Raw genomic sequence first — 23,881 nt, 5'->3', positions numbered from 1 at the left:
AAGATCAAAATATGAACAGGAACACAACTTTATCACACTCATAATTTATCACTCAAGCGGCCTTAAGGTCAGCCTCCATGTAAACGACCTCAGGTTCAGACGAGGTTACCTTTGACTTGGTGGGCGGAGCCTCGGCTGCTGTCAGGGCTTGTAATTCCAGGTTTGGTGATGTACGGGAGGTGTTTGTGTCGAGACAGGAAGTGGTTTTCACTCACAGCAGCTGCAGAATTTAACAGGACTGAATAAAGACTTTGCTCTCCTCTCGCGGTGACGCACTCGATGACTGTGGCCCTGATTATGAGGTCTTGTTTCAGTGATTTCATCATCATCTTCTCTTTGTTATTTCGTAATGTAACTGCTGCATCGGTTTGTTTACAGAGGGGAAACCCACACACACACACACACACACACAAGTGAGATGTTGCATTTGAGTCCCACATTATACATGTAATAACAGTTTAAGGACACAATCCATCACTGCTGTCCTGCGTCACATCAGCCGCTGAAGGGGGGGCGGAGTTGATCCGCCTCCCTGGGTCATCGTTTTTCAGCGAATTAGATGACAAATAATTGGTCATTCATCAATAGCAACAGATGAAAGCTGAAATGATTTATCGCCTTTACAACAAAAAATTGGGCTCACTGCTCAGTCAAGCAGAAAGAGGAAGAGAGGGGAAGGAGGGCAGGGGGAGAGAGGGAGAGGTGGGAGGGAGGAGGGGAGAGAAGGAGAGGTGGATGAGAAGAGGAAGGACAGACGAGGAAGAGAATGAGGAGGAGGAGGAGGAGCAGGAGAGAAGGAGGGATGAGAGAAAGAACTGACCTGCATCCTTAATGACCACCAATAATGTGCTTCCTGTGCGTCTGAAATGTGACGTCTTAGCCGTTTGAGTTTGAAGCAAACCTGATGCTGTTAGCGCACATCAGATGGTCAGACAGACGAAGCAGTCAAAGTGCAGGAGCTGAGATGCGCCAGTCGAGCTGCGAACTGCATCGCATCCGACATTTAAACGGTCTGCGTGGGTGTTTTGTGCTCGGGGAAAAAGATTCCAACACTGTCACTTTTAAGTTTTATCTTCTCTGGCTTCTCTTGAACACTTGGCTCGTTTTCAGATTCACTTCACGACCTCACGAAGCGGACACGCAGACTCCCCCTGCAGCCCGGGCCTCTGAAAGCCACGTTACACCTCGTCCACTTATTTAGTTCCGGCTGCTCTGCCGCTGACCGCCTCTCGAGCCGTGATGGATCGCCTAAACCTGATAATCCTGCACGGCTGCAAGACGCGAACACACTGCAGCCCTCGTATCGATCGCCTCGGTGGAGCACAGATCCTCGCCTGATTACCACCTTCCTGCGATGCTGACGGAGGCCTCTCCGTCTTCTGCTGTCAGAGCTCGTCCTCCTGGACCGCTCTGGATGAGGGTGTTGGGCTTAGAGCTGGGAGATAAACTAACTTAACTTCAGCTGTGTTTGTCCTGTCACAGCACAATAGGCCATAAAACGCCAGTGAAATTAAAGAAATAAAGCAGAAAAGTGTTTCTGCACAGCGTTATGATGCCACAGTGAAGTTGACCTTTGGCCTTTTTGGGTTGGTTTTGGTGAGGTCACCTTTGGTCACCAAACTCTACGAAGAAATTGTGTCGAGACATCACATGAAAGGGATGGATGGACGTCCTGAAAACATAACGGCTCTGCTGCGCACACACCAAAAAGTAATGTCCCGATTTGTGTCTGGATGCTCGTTTATCCAGGTCATAGTGGACTCAAAGAGATTGATTTAGGCCGAGTCTGGTCGTGATGAGCGTGAACTGATGAAACGTCTTGAACGCCAGTTGCCTTCGATTCAGTCCCTTTGAGGTCAGGATTTGTGTAACCACAGTCCTGATCCAGTAAAGTAAAAGACACTGCTAAAGAAAAACTCCTTCTTTTCTTTCTTCCTGTGGTCTAAATGTGAAAACGTGTAAAGTTGTGATATCTTTCAGGACGTTACAGTGAATCCCCTCTGGCCAACGCTCGCCGAGAATCTGCTGTTAATAAGTCACATTGTGCCTTTGAGGGGATTTTTCTTTGGACTTTGTTGTAAACTAATTGATGTTTTCATCTGCAGGCTTTGGGCTGCATGGCTGTTAATGGACTGAAGTGACGGCTCCAGTCTTCCTGGCGTGAGGATCAATCTGGTGAGTTATATGACAGGCCTCATGTCCACTAACAACACCCACAGTGTGTTACTTTGGCGTACACTCCTCATGTAATCACTGGTTGCCACTGATGGCAGACGAGTCCAAATCCAGACGGTCCAAATGTGCATCATCCTGACTCTTTTCTCTGTTATTATTTCGCTTTTTATCGCGGTTGTAATCAAACTGTCGGCTGGCCTGAATGCCAGGTGCAGAGTTTTTATCATCGTTTAATCTGTGGATTATTTTCACGATTAATCGATTAAGGTTTTGGCTGGAGGATGTCGAAAAACTGTCACATCTTCAAATTGCTTCTTTTGTCCAACCGACGGTCCAAATCCAAACTTTTAAAACGATTTGCAGACCAAAGAAGAGGGTGCAGTTTTAGAAAGTCGCAGTCAGACTGTGGGCAGAGCCTGTCAGGAACTTTTATTTATATGAAAATAAAATAAAATACCTTCCTTCCTGTCCATAAATCTCACTGCAGCTCCTTCCGTCCCTGTGAAAGTCATATTTCTTTCGGCCGTTAATTTGTCAGAGTACTTAATAAAGCGATCGTGGCGGAGCGAAGTGCCTCAGTCCATCTCAGAGGTTTTTCTCGTCACCGTCGTGAGCAGCTCCTTCATCAGAGCTGAGCCAGTCGGCCGCAGTTATCAAAAGTCATAATCTCTGCATTTATCTGGCCGGTGGCCGAGCTGGCATGTCTTCAGTCACTGAACAAACTGGATCCACGACCTGCCAAAGCGTCGGCCCGAATCAATAGATCCAGTTACAGTAAGAGGCCGTTTGTCTCGTCATCTCGGGAGGAATTACAGCGCAGCTCGCTCGCCCGCTCGCCCTCTCTCTCGTTGCATTCTGGGAAGGCTGACAGACACTGGGAGCTCTGCGGTGGACAGAGTCGTGGCTGTCCTGGTGTCCTGGTGGGGGTCCAGTTTTGAGGATGAGTGATGGAGGACTGTTTTACAGCCGTGGCAAGAAGCGGCAGGCAAATCGGTTTCGCTTGCCTTCTTTCCTTCAGTCTTTTCCCACTCGTTTCACCCGCTTTATCCACTTCCCGGTGCTGTTCCTCCTTCCTCCTGCTCTTTAAATCTTCATCCACTCCTTCATTGATTCGTCCTCATTTCCTTTGATTGGGCCTCCCTTCTTTCCCTCCTGCTTCCTTCAGTTGTCATTTCAGCTTTCTGTTCCAGCTTCCTTTCTGTCTTTCTCTGTCCTTCATCCCTTTTGCAGATTTTAAAAATTCTTTTCAAGCAGCCTTCCTTTCCCGTGTCCTGCCCTCACGGTGGGAAGTTAGCAGCAGCAGCCACCAGCCAAGTGCTGGTAGATTTCAGACTCAAATGATTTACGACTGAGTGGCTGGTGAATTTGAACGTCTTTCTGTGTATTGCTGGAAGATTTTTGCTGTAAAAAACATGGCGGCTCAGCGGTTAGCACTCTGGGTTCGGGTTTACTTCAGGTACTCCAGCCCCCCCCCACACACACAAAATAACCTTCATGTTTGGTTAATTCTCCGAGCCAGGTGGCCGTCCACTGCTCTCCAGAGGTATGGGTTAAAGACAGAGAACACGTTTCACTGCGATCCTCCTTCCTCTTACTTCCTCTGTCCTTGCCTCCTGGCTCCTTGCCTCCTGGCTCCTTGCCTCCTCGGCCCCCCGTGTCACTTGGACTTCCTTGCAGATCACGGTCTCCTCTCTTCTGCTTCTCTGACTTCTGTAATTCCGTTCGCTCTCCCCTCCCTGAGTAATTGAAGTAATTTCCCACCTTGGCTATGATGAATGTGTCCCGCGCTCACGCCGTGCCCTTCTACTTTAGCCGGCCTAATTAAAGAAAACATTCCATGATTGCCTATTTTTCCTCGAGCGTGACAACCTATTATTCTCCCCAGCACCTGATTAGAGAGTTATTATGCTTAGATTTAGATTGATTTAACCAGGCAGCCTAATAAAAGACTACTTGGGGTTTGATTTAAAGTGGGGGAATTGCAGGTTTTGGAGCCAGTCACGGTGTGTAATTGTTATTACTGGTTCATGATATGGGCTGAGTTGCGGGGAGGAGAGTTCTCGAAATTGAATTAGAAAATTAGAAGGTCACACGGCGTACAACAGGTGACATTTTGGGACATTCTTGCGGCGATAGAGCTGTCAGGAGGAGGGACAGATTTGTCCGGAATGATAAATCACATCCATCACAGCCTGCAGAAACTGACATATTTCTATCAAAGCAAGATTAATCTCTCCATCAAGTGCAGCAACGTGGCTCATAATCAGCCATGAGAAGTGGATGCAAAATGGGCAGATTGACTGGTGTTTGTGTTGCGGTGCTCTGCAGCGGCTCGAGTCTGTCTCAGCGCGAGCTAAATTGGAGGATACACTGCAGCGTTTTTTGAAAGAAGCTTCGTTCTGTCGAGTGGGAGCCGCTGCATCTTTTTAATCGTGCTGAATTACTGCTTGGCCATCTGAGTTAAGAGTTCAGAGACGTTTTGTCAAGTGCTTTTTAGCAAGAAAACCGAAGCTTCCTGTGTCAGAAAAGTTAATAAAAAGACAGCGATGGTCAATTTTAGTGAATTTATTTATTTGAACCAGTAGTGCGTTAAGAATTGGGTAAAACTGGTCCTTGAGAGAGCATGCAAGCCTAACAAAAACACTGATCAGAGCTGAAACGCACCTTCATTCAACATCAGGTGAGCTCTCTGACCGTCCACGCAGTCCGGTCTCCTGGAAACTGAACGTTGAATCATGAAACCAGCCTTTTCATCTCGGCTTCTGTCACTTAAAGCAAATATTATTATTACTTCTGTTTAAAAGAGTGTCCCTGACAAGATACTTGTCCTTTCACACACACACGGGGGTCAGAGGTCAGTTGTTGTTCTCGCTGCTGTGTTTGAATTGAAAAACACAGCAATACTAACTCCTGTAAACACAAAGTGATGGTTTAAAGGAGGAACTGGCATATTTGCTCGGTACCGACGGTCTGTTTCGGACCCCCTGACGCTGAATGGCGTCTTGTCCCCTCCGCGGCCTCGCCCGGATCTCGTTAGCATAACTGCACTTATTGACGCGGCCGAGCAGCCTTTTGATAAATGGCACGATTAGAGGTAAAATGAACAATTTGACTCGGGCCGCGCCGTCAAAGCACAGAGGCTTCACACGTGCTGTCAGAAGGGCGAGTCGACTCCATCTTTCATGTGTGAAATCCGGCGGCGTCAGAGTTGTCTCTGACGTGGATTCACTGTGGGGATTATCGGCACTCACTTCTTCACTGTCACTGTGAGTAATGGCTACGCACTGCGGTGCAGCTTATGGCTGCGTGGGTAGATTGATATGTGAATAGATGAAGAGACTGATGGGTGGACACATACATATTGTAGGTGAATGAATGGATATATCAAACAGATTAAGTAATATCATGTTTGAAAAAGATGAATGCTGTGGAAATAAACAAGCCCATCGATTAAGTTTTCAGACACTGCGTCATCCTGACAGAAAAGACAGAAAACAAACCTCGGCTGAAGTTTAAAAAAGTGCCAGCCTTGCAGATGAATGTGCTGAAATTACCCATGACGTGTTCACTAGCTTGAGTATGGGATGAAATGGGTTGCATGTGCAGGTAAAATATGGTTTTATTAACTCAGAAAAACTGGTTTGAAGGCCTGAAGCAGGGGGTCAAGGGTCAGCCCATCATGCTGAAAGGAGACGAAGCATGTAGCAGCACAAGCTTTGTACTTCATGACTGGCCAGCGAGTTTTAAAAGAGATTCTGCCAAACTGATGTGAAGAGAAAATGATCGTTTATAGTCCAGCAGGTGTTACATCAGACAAAGCACTTTAATTTTCTGCCTCTTTTCATATTCATGTTCCTCTTGCCTTTGGGTCTGTGGTTGCTTCTGTCGTTTTTAGGTTGCCAGTTTCACATCCCTCCACAGTTTATTTGTTCCGCCGGTTATTAAAGCGGCGCGCCGCCCGGCGACTGAAGTGAACGGGGAAAAAAATGTGCACAGAAAGATCCTCTTTTTGTCCAGTCAAGCAGCAAATATGGACCTGAAGTGGCGCAGCACGAGCGAGAGTGAGATATGGAAGGAAGAGCAGAGCGAACGAAACGAAGGAGCAAAGAGCGATGGCAGGAGAGAAAAGGGAGAAGATGGAGGGGTGGAGGAGACAGTGTGGAGAGCTCAGATCACAGTGTGAATGAAAGAAGAAAGAGGAATTGTGGTGTAAAAAGTTGAGAGGGGGGATGGAAAAAAATGTGAGATGAACGGGAGGATAAAGCAGAAAAGAGATGAAGAGGAGAGAGGGATCACGAAGCAGAGAAAAAGGAGAAAGAAGGAGAAGGCTTGAAAACAAAAGCAGAAAGGCATGAAGAGAAGGAATACGAGCGAATTAAATGGTAAAGAGAGAGAGAGAGAGAGAAGTAGGAGAGAAATTAAAGTAAATGACATCGGAGTGAAAAAACACAGGGCGAGAGGAAGAAAAGTCATACATGCGTGATGTTTATTACGTCTTGGATAAATGAGATGTTGCAGCAGCTGGCCGGACGATAAAGCTAAACATTAAAAATAAAGAGATGATTTCTTTAAAGGATTAATAGCACTCTGAAGTCACTGATGATCACTCACTGAAGACTTCATTATTCCAATTAATGGGCCCCCTCCGCTACTTGACCCGACCGTCAAAATTAGTGGCAAGGAACCTTTAAGTCAGATGGATGAACTGCCACAGCCTCGGCGGCTAATTGGCAGCCACAATCAAGAGCGAATATGTATCAGGAGAAGAAGAAGAGCCTGAATATATTAGCAGAATAAGAGAAGAAGAAGAAAAATGAGGCTGTAAGCAACATGGCAGCACCAACTGTCTGGATGTCAGGGGTGGAGAAATGGTGATGGGAGGGGAGGAGATGGAAGGAAAAAATGATTAAGAAATCAAAGCTAATTTTTCTGAGGAGATGATCAGAGTTTTGAGTATCTTGTACATTTTTATTTTTACGCATTTATAAACCTCAGCCACCAAGGCTGCATTCAGGATCATCAAGCCTCATTAATAGGAGTATTTTCTGCTTGGATAAAGTCTGTCTGTTTGGCGACGGCGCCTCTTTCAGAGGATCCAGCTGCAAACTACATGAAACTGCGTGCAATTCAGTCGCAGTTTTTATGAGGAGATTTTCATTTTTCGTTGTGTTTCGAGTGCAGTTCGTAATAAACTGGCGTTGCTTTTAATCGATTCCTCCCTCAGATGACGAGCCTGTACGATACGCGGCTCTTTTCAGCAGCAAAGATAAGAAATAAAAACACGACAAAACACACACCTGCTGTGCAGACCCAGCCATGCTCACAGCGCGGGTGGTGCATTCAGGGCCCTCAGGGGCTCCACGGAGCCGAGATGAACGGGGCCCAGGTGAGTCATGCTGCATGCAGACGCATTGCCTGCCGCTCAGGCAAACGTAAGCGATGGCCTCTTCGTGTCCTCCCCTCGATTTTCTCTTTCAAGGGAGAGCAGGGAGGGAAGAGGGATTAAAAAATGGCGGCGCACTCTCCTGATCATGCATCAGGCAAGTCGGGCATAAAATAGTCCGTTTGGATGGGTGATCATGAACTGGCAGCAACGGGGGGAAGTTTACCAGAGCTAAATGGATGCCCAGACTCCACTTCGTGTTACAGCCATAATTTATGGTAATAATATCCCTTGAAATGGTGGGGGAAAGAAGCAGATGAGAAATGGGCCTCCTCACAGCGTGTTTACGTAGCCAATATGATGGTGGAGAAAGCAGGACTGTCAGAGGCGAATCTACTCGGGCCGCTTTGAAACCATGATTCATCATCACAGTCGTTCAGTTTCAGTGAGCTTCAGCCTTCGTTGGAGGCTCGAATGGATTTCAAAGTTTGCTGGCCTTCCATTCTTGGATTTTGTGTGACTGTTGCTGGCAGTAGTGGTGTTGCTTTCTTCTTCTTTGTCTGTCACTGTGGAGGTTTGAAAAGTGCTTTAAAATTGCCACTCTCCTGCTGGTAACTGCATGCTTTTTCTGAAGGAAAAAAGTCCGAGATGTTAAATGTGCAGTAGATGATTCATATCTTCAGCCCACGCAGTCACCTCCTGTCTTTAAATATGTGCAGATCCTGCTCTTAACATTATGTGCTGTGCCAGAATCACTGCTCTCGATGCCAGTTTTTCACAGTATTTATATTCATTTTCCCCTAATTAGCTTGTCACACTTCACAGCAAAGTCCTGACGTTATGTTTCGAAACACGTGTGAAGAGTTTTGGTTGTTTGAAAGCGTGACTGTGACCCTGGCAGGATTTTGGCCTCACTCGGACCAGTTCCTCATGCGACCCCCAACAAGATGGAGAATCACATGAGAGTGTCTGAGGATCCGGCACATGGAGTTCCTCTCATTGTGGCCCTTTAAACTCGTGACAGCAGACAGAGAGCTAGTTAAGATCATTTACATCCTGGCCATCAAGAGTTTGAGATGGCTCATTAGCCTCTAGCATGTAGATAAAGCTCCAAATTGACAAGTGCAAAGTATGGGCTGCTCCTTCAATTTAGGGAGAGCAGGAGGAGGAGGAGCTGAAGCTCACGAGATTGATGGTCCGACAGTCCCTCTTGGCTCTGCCTTCGCACTCCCGGCTGCGGCTGTTTGTCGCACGGGACAGACCGCCGCCATCCGAGCCGACTGAAGGCCAAGTGAGCTTTAACTGTAACAGCTCCATTACCACGGTGATTAATGAAGTCGTCAGGAAACTTAACTCCAAGCCTCTCCCTCTTTGGTTTGTATTTTTATTTAACCCACAGCCCCTTTGTTAAAAAGCTTCTTTTTTTTTCGTCCCCAAAATGTTTCATCAAACTAATTTATTCTAATTATGCACCCCCCCCTCACCCAGCTCCCCTCACCCTCCCACCCAGCTCCCCTCACCCCCCCAACACCCACCCCGCTCTGCTCAAACCTTTTGGTGCAGATTAACGTAACAAAAAGTCTATTAATTAATGTTTTGTTGCTTTTAATTTCTGGCAAGGATGCCATCTTGATGCAGCTGCCTGTCGAGGCCCGTCACTGTTGAACCGGTGCCAGGGAAGTGCAGATGTAATTCTGTTATCTCTTGCTTAGTCGTTTACGCAAATTAATTTGAACAATTAGTCCTCTACCGGCCTTTCATGAATCATGCAGGAGGAGCTGCCAAAAAATTAATACTCAGAGATTTCCATTTGGAAATTAGACATTTTAGGAAAGAAAGAAAAAAATAAAGTTTCACCTGCAGTGGTGCAAAAATTAAAAAAATCCCATATGGTTTCGAGTGAGTGCGGCTCGAATCGGTGGATTTAAATTACACTCTTCCTGTGATGACGATCTGAGACTGATGGGCTTTTAAAATCACCTGTGTGATAAGCTGAGACTGACTTTATGTGGTCTTTACGAACGTGAGGTTTATCGCCAGGTACTTTGCAGATACCAAAGCAGATAAATGCTCCAAAAATAATTAGAAACTGGGAGAAATGCATCCCAGAGTTTCCATTATACTAATTAAAATAGTGGCTAACCTTAAAGGATTTTCATTAGTTTGTGTTTTACTGTCCCACGGTGGCCTTAACGCTTTTATCAGCAGCTTTTTCAACCTTACAGAGAAAACGCTGCAGTGGTGCTTTGAATGCTAGTTTGCTTTTGCTTGTATAAAGTATAAAGGTATTAAATATCTGCACAACATCCACACCTGTTTAGTAAAATAAAAGAAGCAATAGATGCTTAGGCATTACTGCTAAAAGTAGAAATAAAAGCTCCAGTGGTATAAAATATTGTGGTGAAAATCTTTGATACTGTAAAGAAAATGTTGGATGTAATCTTCTCCCCAACACAATGCAAAACACTTGACTTTGTGCAACAGATCACAAAACAAACTTAGGGAATAAAAACAGGCGAGTGGCTCCTCTTCCTCACTGAGATCCACTTTTTACTTTTGGTGCTTTCCTCCTCAAAGGCCAGCAGGGGGCGACTTCCCTCTTCTTCTGAGCTGCTCACATCCTGTTCTGGCTGCAGTGGAAACAGGCCTGTCTTGGACGTGGAGCCTCTGTGTGTGTGTGTGTGTGTGTGTGTGTGTGTCATTAATGGCTGTCTTTCAAGTTGTCAGCCCTAACGAGCTGATTGCAAGCGGAAATTGAGGTCTGAAATGTAACCGAATAAGCAGATTCTTGCTTTCAGTGAAAGGAGGGCGCGGTGGGAGGACAGGAGGGTGGGCGAGACGACACCCGAGCATCCTCCTCGACATTATCTTTAAACACCGGGCTGACCACGTTTCTCTTTTCTTTCTTTCTTTCTTTTTTTAAAGAGGCCATTAAGCAACAATAAGTGGAATCCATACGATCTGCTCAATAATGACGTGTAATTTTGTGACAGTTATGTGTTCTTACGCAAATCTATGGGCCGAGGCTTCTCCCCTGTAAGTGGCCGCTAACTCGATTGTGCTTGTGTATTTCTTCAGCTCCGTGTTTAATGTCCATTAAGAGTTGAGAGACGGTGACTGAGGAATGTAATGGTGTCCCATAGCATGAGCTTTTCCCTTCGGTTGCAGACTTTTAAAAGGACGATTTACTGAAAAACCTTGACTCGTTAATTGCATCATCAATTACACAACATCCGCTCAGCTTTTTCAGGGTTATTCAATTAATAATTAAGTGCATTTTGCTCACAAAAGCAAGCTAATTGTTGAGGTAGGACTGATAACTTCAGTGAATTTCCCTTTCTAACAGCTGACCTGCATTTTAACGATGCTGCCTGGGTTTTTCAGTAACTACGCAGGTTTTTTTCAGACAGGAGCTTGATGCACATCTTCGACATGTTTGTTGGCGTGAGAGAACCTTCTGGCTTCGGCTGTTTGATGACCAAAAAGCCAACGTTAGAGGCGAGCACGTAGTGTTGATGTCCTTATAAAGAGAACACAAACAGTGAAGCTGTTGACTTTTGAGGCTTTTCCATGTTGGTCAAGTGGATGGATGCTGGTCCTGATAGTTCAGATACGATTGTTGTTGTTGGGTGTGAATGCAAAAGCCAACTCATTTGCTGTTTTTAAATGACGTCATTTGTTCTAAATTTGAGATGTGTGGGCTGTCAGAGAGGAAAAATTTGGTGGTTGATGGAGACCTTTCAGAACCAAACGCCGGCTGTGGTTTCACATCCGAGGTTTTTATCATGAAGACAGAGTACATTTTGCAGTATTAGCGGCCCCTTTGGGAATTGAGCCCATAACATCGACACTGTTGGTTTTTTGCTCGGCTCAGAGAGCTCCACGGGGACTTCAACCACTGTGCTTGGGCTAATAAAGTGAAGCTGATATCAACGTTTTATTGAATGTCTGATACAACCAATTTAGTCCTCTGACCTCTGATGTGATGAGCGACCACTCGGGAATGCGTTCAGAAAGACAGAGAAGAAAAAGGGCAACCGTCTGACAGTATTTTAGTGAGCAGCAGATTTTTTTTACTTTTCATTCACTTTGGTTTCATCTTTTCAGTGCTGATTCACAGCCAGTTTGACGTGAAAACCAGCAGAATTGGAGTAACAAACGGCTACCTTCAAATCATCCCAAATGAAGTAATTAACCGGTCACCTCGCAGCGTTGGCGTCTTGTCTTTCACCAACAGAAGTATGTTTGAAAGCAGAAACACTAAAAGCGGCAGCAGTTCGAAGCCGTAAATTCGTGTTTTAAGACCTGCAGCAGCAGGTCGAGCCAAACACTCGAGCACATCGGCCAACCTTTGTTCAAAGAAAAGTGAAAAGTAGAACCAAACTAAAGTGCGTTTTGAGGTACGAGCTCCTCACCAGCTGACGGCGGTCGAGGTGGAGCAGCTGTTGCGGCGTCATCGACCCATTGTTAGCATACACAACACAGCTCAGGCTCCCCTCGGCGACTGTAATCACCTTAATGCAGAAAGCTGATGAAGTTGCCAAGGCGCAGAGTGCTCCCTCTCAGACCTTTTCTCTTTTTATTTATTTATTTATTTTTTTTTTGTGGCTGTTTTTGTAATGGCGCTGTCATAACCGCTCTGCTCCGTCTGGGCCTAAGTGAATCTGAGGCGCCATCTTTTAAACGAGGCTAACAAATGAACACGTTTTCCCCCCATCAAACGGCTCCTGACAGTGATGCATGGGCTTCCAGATGAGCTCTGAAAAACTGATGGATCTGCGACGGTACAAGCGCTTAGATAAACTAATGCATGTAATTACGTTTTCCATTCCCTCTCCATTGCGAGGCATCTTATTACAATATCATTAGTTGAAATGGTCGGCAAAGAAATGATACAGTTTGCAAAAATCTTCCTTTTTCTTTCTTTCTTTTTTTTTGCCTTTGCCATGTTTAGTAATTACTGGAAGTTGATTCCTTTGACTGGAATAAAAACGAATTCAATTTGTTTGTTTCTTGGGAAGACATTATCGGGCATCTCTGTGTAAGTGTTGGTAATTGTTGGAAGTCTTATTCACCGCTGTGGTGGATAAGGAGACCGTGGAGATGGTTGGAGATGCCCTGCGTGGGGCAGGCCGAGTGCACTGGCTGTGATCTAGGCCCGTCGGACCTGGTAATTGATTCCACGTCTTATCACATCCTCTCTCGGATCCTTGTCATTTAAGTTGTTTATACGTTGAAAGCAGAGAAGTGTCTTTATGTTCAGCAGAAAATGTTAAGAGTTTTTGGTGAAGATGTCACAACAGGGTCCTCGGGTCCCGTTTGGGTCTTTTATTTAAGAGGATTAATTTCAGGTTCAGGTTTGTGTGGGTTTTTCACACAACTTGTTTGGATCATTGAGACCAGAAACAAAAGACACGTTCGGATATAACTGATAAGCTGAATTGTAAAACTTGTTCAGAAATCCTCAGTCCATGTCGTTTCCAGATGATTGCAGCCCTCATGACGCTGCATGCTTGATGCTGCTGTGTGTGTGTGTGTGTGTGTGTGTGTGTGTGTGTGTCTGGCACTTGTAAGTGTGTTTATGCATGCATATTTCATCTCTCACTTGCTGTCTCTTTCTGTCTCTCTCTCCTTACTGGAGTGGGCAACAGCTGTGAGGTGTGTGTGTGTGTGTGTGTGAGCGACTATTTTTGCATCCATGTACATAACGAGTGTGTGTATACTCGTCTGTCTGTTTAAACATGCTTATTCTCTGAGTGTGTGTATGCTGTAGCTCCGTGCAGCAGCTGCGCAGAGTGTGTGTGTTGACGTGTGTGCTGTTGCCTGCTCTCCCTCTCTCTCACTCGTGCTGTGTGTGTGTGTGAGAGAGAGTGTGTGATGTTGTGGAGGGGCGAAGGCTCATGTTGGAAGCAGTAGTGGAGCTCATTAGGGGAGTACCAGGGGAGCTCGGCTGCTGCAACCCCCAGCTCCCAGCGCTCCTCTCCGGGCCGCCGCGCCGCCTGGCCGAGCCCTCAGCCGCGGCCCTTCATCTGCACACATCACACTGAAGGCTTGTGCACAGCGCAGTGGCAATATGCTGTCATATGCAGCTCTTCACACCAGCGTCAGGCTCGTTTGTAGTGCAGATTCTGGATGCTTTTTGTGCAGAGGAAAAAATCTAATCTCAAGGACCAACAAGCAACGTGTTTGAAAAGTGAAATGATATGTTTTAGGGCAGCAGTTAAGTCTTATTTTCATTTATTTATTAATCTGGCAGTTCTTTTTGATGAAACATTTATTTGTTTGTTTGTTTGTTTTTTTTTAATTTAAGAAAATCTTGTCAGTTTGCCTCCTCAGATGTGGAGATTATCAGGGATTTTTATTTGACAAATGACATATTATTTAATCATCAAAAATATGTCAAATTAATTCTCTGGGCTGATTGACGAGTCGATTAATTGGTTAATTGCTTCAGCAGTGTGGAGGAATTGACTGCCTGTCGTGAATTTTGGTGGAGGACTCAGACTTTGTTTGCAGTGTGGAAGTTTTCTTTTTCACAGAATCATATTTTTGTCCTGCACACTAATTAAAACTCAAATTTTTTTTTATGAAAATGCGTCTGACTTCGGGTTGAAGCTGATGTTTGTGACTCTTGTTATAATTTAATCTGAATCATTTTCAAATGTGACGCCAAACGGATGTGAGGGAATCGGGTCACTGCAGCACGAACGCAAAAAATATGAAAATAGAAACGTGCGGCTGACAAATTCAGCACTGCAGCCTGCTCACGTGATCACATTTTAAAGGAGCAATGCAGCACAGAATCAAATCAGTGAAATATCATCGCGGGTTTCTGCCGCCTTCCTGTCCGTCTCGTGAGCCGACGCCTGCTGATCGTCACTGTCATTCTGTGATGTCGGGCGATACGATTGGCTGCGACAAGCACGACGATGTGTGTGTGTGTTGCATTTGGATATTCATGAGCTCGACAAAGACAAACATGAATAATGTTTACCCTGCTCTCCGACTGGGCCGGTTGCGAGCTGTTAGAGGACACTTGGTGCTGGAGAGAAACAGCATCGTGGTGAAAGACTGACATCCACACATTTCAGCTCAGCTCCGCGCTGCATTTCAAAACATCCGAAATAAACTGTGACAGAGTTCAAAAGCATAACTTCTCTGGTGGAAAGTTTCTCCAGGAATTGCTTGACAGTATCAGTATTCAGGACTAAATATTTTAAGAACTGACCTTTGATTCCCTCTGAGGCTGCGATTAACAAAAGAAACAAAGCAGTTTTGCAAATAAGAAGCAACTAACTGCGCCGCGTTATGGACTGAACTGGAAGCTCTGCCTCTCCGCCTCCGTTTGACAAATGAGACTTTCATTGAACAATTATCGTTTTCGGGATCGCAAACGTGTGAGCAGAATTTGTCACTGTCACTTTGTGTGTTTAAGGGCATATTAATCAAGTGATTAATTGCCACATATTACCCACTGAACGCGGCCTGTGTTCCCATTCAAGTGCTACTTTGCCTCTGAGCGTGATTGGTTAATGATTACGTTTTGGGTTTTGTTTGCAGATAGTTGAACAGATCTGTTTCATGTTTGCTGGCACGTCTGATGTTAAAGATGAAGCCTGTCAGGTCCTGGACTGAGAACTGGGAGCAGCATTTTGCTTTTCATTCAGATGGATCCGCATTTCTGTCTCTTTTGAATGATGTCACTGATTGGTTAAGTCGCTTTTCTTTAAATTGTCAGCATCATGGCTTTAATTTGAGTTGCCTGTGTCTGTTTTTGATGTGTGCTGCACCACAGGTTCAGCTGTCCCTCAAAGGTTTTCTTTCTTGCTTATGCATTTTGATCTCATTTAGAGAACAATCTCTAAAGGCTTCGTCTTTTTGAGGCTTACACCTGCAACGCTGCCAGTAATTTATTTCAAACTGAGTCACAAAACCTGAAGCTTTCCACGACCAACTGCAGGACATTTCAAATTTGTTGCTGTTTAACTGTCAAAGCAAAGTAATACACGTGAATTAGACATGAACTGGAGTTCTTTCGGCTGTTCCCAGCGAGAAATGATTCCAAAAGACACATTATTTTGCTTAATTTTAGACCCTTAACAGTCATAGTGTTCTGCATTTTTGGAGAAGAAAAACAAAGTCACTGGAAATCAGGCTCTTTCACTCAGTTCCATTAGATCCTAAGTGTATAAGCAGCATATTTCAAATAATAAATAGTTGTGGTCATCATGAATTGTCCCTGAAACACGTCCACGTTCGTCTTATTTAACAATGGAGAGGAACTGCACATGAACGTGAAGGTGTCCTTTCTGCTCGAGTGTTTGAAAGTGCATCAGTGCTGTAATTAAACACTAGAGGGAGCTAAGCTAATGTATGATGGGGGAGCTTGCAGCAGGCCTTCCTTCCTTCCTTCCTCCCTCCCTCCCTCCTTCTTCCTCTCTTTCACACATACGTCAACACACATACTTTGGTTTCTCTGCTCCACTTCAAAAAACAATTCTAATTGGGCCTTTTTGCTCTCCTCCAACTCTGCGAGAGACACGTACGTCTTCTCTCAACCTCCAGTCTTAGATGCACAATTTAGTTTTGACAAATGTGATGTTTCAGTTAAATTGTTAATGGTGCTACAGGACTCTGCAAGCCAGACATCAAAGGGCATACATTAATACATACCGCTCATGTTATTTCTTGTTCTGTTTAGTCTCCCGGGGAGAGGAATACTAAGTCTAAGAGATCCTCCTGCCTCCCCCCCACCGTTAATAAACCCTGATATTTCTTTTCCTAAAGGTAAAGCACCTCAGCACGCAAATGAGGAGCCGAGCTGAGAGAAAAAAAAAAAAGAGGGATCTGAAAACGAGGGGGCCGAGCCGGATGATCCGCCAACGTTAAGAGGCGTGCTTTGAAGAAAATTCCATCAAAGGAAAAACAATAAGTGAAGCGGTGTGTGTTGTGTGGAGCGCTGGTGTTAAATACCTCGTGTTGTTCAGAATTGCTTAAAATCTCAATTGGCTCCGTTAACTGGCATCTGGAGAACAATGAGTTGAATCTGTTAGGGGTTTATAAAAGGCTTTTAGCGTCTCCGTCTCCTTCCATATGCTGTTGCATGATTGCTTTGCGTCTTCATATTAGGCTGCACACCTTGTTTCCTCGGCGAACAATGGGGAGGACGTGTTGGAGTGCGGTTTCTGATGTTTGAACAGCACGAGGCGCGCTTGATTTACGGCGCGGCTGGCATCTTCGAGAGAAGACTCGCGAGATGGGAATTAAGTGCTTCTCACATCCACTATCTTGACAAATTCCTGCATATTTATTATACTTAACAATTGCGAGGACACATGCAGTAGGTGCTGATGCTGCCGAGGGGACAAACACCTGGGCCTTTCTGAGCGCGAGCGCCGTGGAAACAGCGGCTCTGAAATGACCTTTTCCTTTCGGCCGCAAACCAAGTCGGATCTCGGCGAGCGAACGCGCAGCCTGTCTGCGTGAAGCCAGTCATCAGCGCTGTGCAGAGAGAAGCTTCCTGCCTCTTGTTTAGCAGATGTGTGGAGGAGCTGAAGACATGCTCATTTCTGACATTTTCCCCAACCTGCTGTGACACAAATAGACTCACTGTCACATGATGTATAGTCAACGATACATCAGGCACCAGGGAAAACCGGGGAGAGTGCTATTGGAGTCACAGGAGCGGCAGGCTTTTATAAGCCTGGTGTGTTATTATGTGGCAACAAAGCCCTCAGAGCCTTTAAGATGAAGAATCACTTTAGCAAAAATATGCTTTAAGAGCTAAATCAAGTCCCAAGAAAATAAAATGTGCTTTCCTCTTTAATATTCCGATTATCTCCAAAGGATGACATTTCAGATTTATGTGAGAGATAAAACATGTCGGTTTAACCCTGAGGTCCCTCGTTTCCCACGCGCTCTCTTGTTCGAGGTGAAAAGGCCCGTCGTCGTCTGCCTCGTCTTCGTCCTCTGAGGTCAGCGTCAACCTGCGGGCTGCGTCACCTCCTCCGCTTGCCTCTCTGCATCACAAACGTGTCTGTCTCGAGCGTCTCTTAACCAGGTGAGACACGGACAACGTCCCCTTGCAACCACTGCACCGTCTCCGTGACAGGAGAAGAGCTTCGTGCGTTTGCAGCGACGGCGTTTGGCGTTTCTCGCTGTGAAATCTCGGACCTCGCTGCAGCGCCACGGGCCGTTAGCCGTCAGGTCTGAGACGCCGTCGACGTTGATGGGAGCGGGAAAGGGCCAGGTAGAGGTGGAGCAGTCAGCGCCGATTTGTCGGGCCGTCAGTCTTTTTTTTTTTTTCCTGCAGTTTTGTTGAAGTCTGCACTTGATCAGACGCACGTTCACAGCCGCACAGTTCGCTGTCCAAACAAGAGAGTTCATTTATTTCCATCTGAGTGGGTCACCTTCGGAGGGACAACAACACAGCGTGCTGGAGCAGTGGATGAGCTTCCTTTCCTCATGGAGAATAATAGTTTGTTAAGATTACTCGTGCAACTATTAGTTGTAGAAAGAGAATTAGTTCCTGCCATTTTGACAGTTGATGAATCGTAGTTTTTCAAGCAAAAAACATCAGCCTTTGCTGGCTCCAGTTTCCGAAATGAAATGATTTACTTTTTGGTCTGTTGGCCGAACGAAGGAGGCAGTTTGAAGTCGGGATAAGATTAAACTTCTGGTTTAAATGTCAGGGAAATTAGTAATTAGAAACATCCTTAATTTGAAGATGGGAACCTCTGGGAACCTGCATTTTTCAAAACATTTTATAAACTAAAAGATTTATTGATTAGTCTTGGAAATAATCAGCACAGCATAGCTTTGGAGGTGATACATGTTTGGGGTAGTTTTGCCTGAGCTGCACCTGCACTTTTGATTTGATTTTGAGTACCTGCTGCAGGTGTGCATTGTTATTTTTGACTGCACCCCGAAAGCAGCCGACTCCGGCTGCAATAGCGCCGTGACTGATTCGTCTGCGGAGGTGTTTGCAGTACAAATCCACCTCGTGGGATCATAAAGGTGCGTTTGTAAACCCTCTCAGCTGCAAAAAGGTCTCTTCAAAACGTGAACCTGAAAGCCGAGATGCAGCAGCGACCTGGTGATGTTTGCCCACGCGGCCGCTCGGCGACGCTTTGGACCATCAGCAGTGAGATAAGAGAGGGGAACTGGATGAGGTTAGCATGTTTTTGCTGTTTGGATGGAACTCTTAAAGTTGGGAAAACAATCCAGACGGACGGCGTGAATCTGCAGGATCTCGTGGGAACGTGATGCTCTTCTGCGACAGCATCACTCTGCGTTGTGGGGCTGTTGGCTCACTTAAGAGTCATCACAGATAAAGACTACAAAATCAAAGCAAAATAACAGTTTCACATCTGAGACGTTTTAGAGAACAAATGTCTGGGCAGGCTTTTTTTTTTTTCCAGCGTTGCGGTCTGCTTAAGCTACTCTGGGATCCGTGCTGTAACCTTTTTTAGCCATTCAGCCTTTCCCTCCCTCTCCTGCCTCTTGATTTCCCCAAAGTGCTGTGTTTTATGTGTGCTTTTCTTTGGAATCGAGGAGCTGGCAGGGTCGAGAGGAGCAGAGACGACCGTCCGAGACGTGGGAGAATGAAATGAGGTGGCTGTTTATTCTCCCCGCCAAAGCCACATACCTTTTTCGAGTGGCTTTGGAGCGCGGCCTAAAACAACACCAGAGGCCATGTACACAAATTACACGTCTCGCACTGGGCAGAGGGCTGGATGGGAGGATGGGAGGATGGAAGAGTGTCGTTCCCAGTGTGAAATAAAAGCAGTCCGAATTTATTTTTCACTACATACATGTTCTGAAGAGCCATAAGATCCATAACTGCCTCGACTGACTGTGAGACGAATGTGCCAAATGAGCTTTTCTTTTCTTCTTCTTCCTCGTCTTTTTTCTCCATTTTTTACTATCTTCAGGGCAGGGTTCATCTGGAGGCCGCGCAAGATTATACAACATGAAGTTAAGGGCTCATGTTTCATTTTACAGAGGAAACGAACGGTGACTATGATAGATTGCAGCGGAGGAAGAATTGTCCTAATTGAAATGAATATCATAATTTTTCTCTGGCGGTATTTTTCTTGTCTGCCCTCAAAACCAGACAAATAAGAGCAGAGCCACTCGGTGTTCACGCTGTAGTAATAACAGGGGTATTAGTGCTAAATGCCACACCGGTGTTGTGGTTTTGAGCTCTCGGGGGGGAAATAACAGCCAGCACAACTGATCCAATAGAAATATTTTTGGAAACTTCAAGTTACGTTTAAATCTTTTAACACGTATTAACTGTGTTTCTCTAATTTGATTGAGTTGTTATCTGTAGTTGGTGCGTCGTGATTTCCAGCCTTACCTTTGGTCCTGGTTTTTATAGGCTAATTTGGGTGAATGATGATCTTCCTCTGTGCAGTACGAATGTTGAGCAGCAACAGAACCAGACGCCTCGCGGGCTTTTTGTTTTGCGTCGAGGAAATGCAAAAACCGTCCTGTCGTGTTTACCTTCCCTGGGCTTTTTTTTCCCTCTCTGACCCTGTTATTAATTTGTGTCTGCCTTTTTTATTATGAGGCTTGTTTAAACACTTTATCTGTGAAAACTGCAGCGCCAATAAAAATGTATTATTACTGCGACCGCTCTTATTTACTTTGCGCTTAAGTGACCTCGGGAAAAGTGACAATTCCTGGAGTGTTTACCCACATTAATCTGCTGCACTCTGCTGTGTGTGAGCTGTGATCCGGCCTCCTCCCTCATGCGACTGACTGCCTGGACCTGTCCAGGGGCTGATGGGGGCAGGAAGGGGTCAGTGTGAAGCAGGAAATGGGGGGGGGGGGGGGTGTTCCTCAGCGCCGAGCTGATGATGACCAGCGGCCTGGAAAGCGTGCGCCCATCCATCACGTCAGTCCCTATCTTCCACGCCGAGGCGACCCGGCTCGCGGTGTGAATCGATGTCCGCAGTGTGTGTGAGCAGAAATGTAGTTTGTGTTGGGGTGTTGTGAAGTCAACACTGCTGATTGCTGTAATTATAGACGCTCCTATTCCAGCTCAGAGAGAGAGGGAGAGGGGGAAGAGAGTCGTTTGCTGTTTGGTAATTGTGTGTGAAAAGGTGGGAACGCTGGGTGGATGATATCATCCTTCCTTGGAGAGATGAGACTCAATATTCCCTGTGTGTGTGTGTGTGTGAGTGTGTGTGTGTGTGTGTGTGTGTGTGTGTGTGTGTGTGTGTGTGTGTAGGCTCAGTATTGTTTGGCAGTCAAACATCACATTAGGGCTGCTGTGGGCTTTGACACACCCCAGCTGTACTTCATGTGAGAACGCAGGTTTGTGACTATTTTGGATTTTCCATGCAGTCTGCGGTGCACACAGCCATAGCAGAGTCCTCCTTATTTATTCCCTTCACCAACAAAAACGCACACAGGAACACTCAAAGTTATACCAAGAAGGGGAAAACATGGAGCTACAAGAGCAACAAGGCAAAAAATCAGAAAAGTAAAAATAAAAACATGCACAACTGCCCGACGGCCGTGCAGAGGCGACCGCAGCTGCTGGCTGGTCGAGCAGGCTGGATGCTCTGAGGCTGTGCAGATGTGGGGACCCTACAGCTACGTGAACGCACCTCTTAACCCCGCCCCCACCCTGATGCAGCTCCCGTCCTGCTCAGCCACAGCCGTCTGGAAGCCATGCACACACACACACACACACACACACATATGTACATACTGCAAACATGCTGTTGTTTCAAACATGTCTGCTGTGAGGGCTGCTGTATTTGCTTTTCAGGCTCATGTATGCAACTTTATAAGACACAGGAAGTGAACTGTTAGACCCGCCCATTGCTTATGAGTCGTGTGGATGAGCTGTTGCCAGCCATCTCACACTGACAGACGCCGTTTTGCTGTGACCTGCCGCTCTACACTCACTGGTCCCACCTAGAAGGCCGTTTCATTGCGTCACCTGCTGATTATTTTCTTATTTAATTGTTTTCTCAGACCAGCAGACCAAAACCCAAAGAAAAGCAACAAAACAGTCAATCAATTAATCACCTCACACAGTGTCATCACACCTTCAAGACACCTTCACAGAATAAGAAAATTGTTTTGTTTTGTTTTTTTTATATATATATTGCGGTAAAGCTTTCAAAACGCAGCTTTGTAGTTCATGAAATAAAAATAAATGTTTTTATCTGCCTTTTCCTTGTGTGTGCAGAGGTCAGACGTACGCAGGAAGAGAAATATGTAAATGTCTTTGTGAACGAAAGCAACTCAGACTAGAGAAGAGAAAAAAAAATAGCGTCTGCCCAAGTGGGGCGTGAGGCGGAGGAAAAGCACCAGGGCGGGCAAACAGCCATGAAATCCCTGATGCTTCCTGCCAGTGTGGAGATAGGCCCCGCCAACTGTCCAAATCCAGAGCAAGTCCTCATTCCTCCAAAGCAGGGGGGACACAGCTAAAGCCTCTACCAATGTCAAGTGGCATTTATTAAATACACGGAGAGGCGAATGTTTTCATGCGAGTGTCCCCGGTGATCTGTGTGGTCCAAGCAGGAGTGCCAAACCCAGAGCTGCTGTCTTTCTCCCCGTCTTAGTCTCTTCTTCTCCTTGCCTGGTTTTTGACGCCGGTCCAGGTTTCCAATAATCCCTCACAGGCCTGCGCGAGTCTCAGGTACACCTTGCGAGCAAACAAAACGCCCGATAAGCGGCCCGCGGCTGACGGCGATGATAAATAAGCCATTAGAAGACACAATACCTCCGGGAGATCCCGTTCGGCTCTTCCAAAGAGACGTTTCATGCCACACTCTGAGGACTTGAGAGGATTTGGGTGCAAATCACATTTTGTCATTTTTCTCTCCTCTTTTGTGTGCCGTAATGTTTTGGCGACGGGGTAGAGTAGGGTGGCATCTTCCATACCCGCCCAGTGGAATCATGGGTGGTAAATCTTTGCCTCGCTGGAAATGCAGCGGTTAAAAATGAGTTGAGTTCTCCTCAGGGGCCTCAGATTAGCTCTATTTTTTACATGTTAGGGCCGTACGGTGTTTGTGAAGGCACCGGATCTTATTTTCTGTTCTGCCCGCAATCTGCCTGTGCAGATGATCCAGGCTACAGACCCCAAGTCAGCCGCTTATTGTTCATTTTGGCTACAGCTGTCCAGCAATCCCAAGAACATGGGAGTTCATATCCAAGGATAATCTGTTTTTTTTTTTTTCCCCCCACTTGCCGCCGATGTTTAATGCCTTGTCTCGGGTGTATCCTAGCTTTTGGTCAAAGAATAGAACTGGTGGAAAAAAGAGAGAAGAGAGAAAGCGAGCTTAGGAAGAGAGCAGCGCCATAATCCTTGGGTGACCAGTGGCGAGGCCCAGATGAGCGCTTACATTAAGGCGACTGGAATAGTTTTCAAAACTACCGGGGCCGTCCTTTTGTCTTTCCAATGCGCCGAAGCACATTAAGCGGCGAGCTGGAGACGAGGCGGGGCGACACGAGGAGCTACATTTATCAGTTCACAGTTTCAGAGGATATTGCAAATCAATTTATTAGATTATGAGGTCTGCTTTGAGCTCTGCTTTTTCTCCTCCTCGTCCCCCCCCCTGCACTCATCCTCTGCCTTCAAACGTAATATTTTAAAGAAAACTCTATTTCCAGATTATAGAGCACTTTATCGCAGAACAAGGAAGTATAAATTCTGGCCCAGACATCCTAAATCCTATTTTCTCTCTCTTTCCCTTACAGTAACGTGTCTTCATCTTCTCAAGGACATTGACATAATGCAGTTTGTTATGGCTTGGCCACTTTAACCTTTCAGATGTGGATTCCTGTAAGAACAAAACCAAACACGAAAACATTTATGTATTTAACAGAAAAGACCAACTTCTGCATGAGTTTTTCTTTAGTGCTGTAATATTGTTGGGAACTTTATGCAGAGCCTCAGTCATCCTCTTGGACATTGAACTTTCACTGTGAGAAACAACATTTAAAGTCGCTGTGGAGAGACAGAATTGGCTTCCACTGATGCCGGTCTGTGCGGCAGTCCAGTCCACATGATATATAAAGTGTAATAACAAGCAGCCACAATTAATCTTCTAGCAAGTGATCCAATTATCCAATTGAAGCTGCAATTTATGAACGCTCGGCTTGTTATGTGCTAAGATAAAGCTCGGACTTCTCGGAGACCAATGAGACGATTTCTTAAACGGCATTATCCATGTTTGGAGACGGTTTCTTACTGGGGATTTTTCTCTCTGTGCGTTTCAAAGCGGCTCGCGCATCCCTGCTATGAAAAAGATAATTCACAATGGTAATCAGTGCTCTTTAATTCCACGCCTCTCGTGT

At 45.7% G+C, this 23,881-nt stretch overlaps 1 long non-coding RNA gene across 2 annotated transcripts in view; it reads left to right on the top strand.

Annotated features, from left to right (window-relative positions):
* The window catches only part of LOC124055553, a 210,919-nt gene that overhangs the window by 1,247 nt on the left and 185,791 nt on the right, over positions 1 to 23,881 (top strand). For both annotated transcript variants that reach the window (XR_006842711.1, XR_006842712.1), the window contains exon 3: positions 2,106 to 2,175. This is a non-coding gene — a long non-coding RNA (uncharacterized LOC124055553). The remainder of the gene's footprint in view (positions 1 to 2,105; positions 2,176 to 23,881) is intronic.

This window comes from Scatophagus argus, chromosome 24, assembly GCF_020382885.2.
Source record: "Scatophagus argus isolate fScaArg1 chromosome 24, fScaArg1.pri, whole genome shotgun sequence".
In the NCBI taxonomy this organism is placed as follows: Eukaryota; Metazoa; Chordata; class Actinopteri; family Scatophagidae; genus Scatophagus; species Scatophagus argus.
Note: the sequence above shows the minus strand (reverse complement) of the source record. Positions and strands in the feature narration are given on the sequence as shown.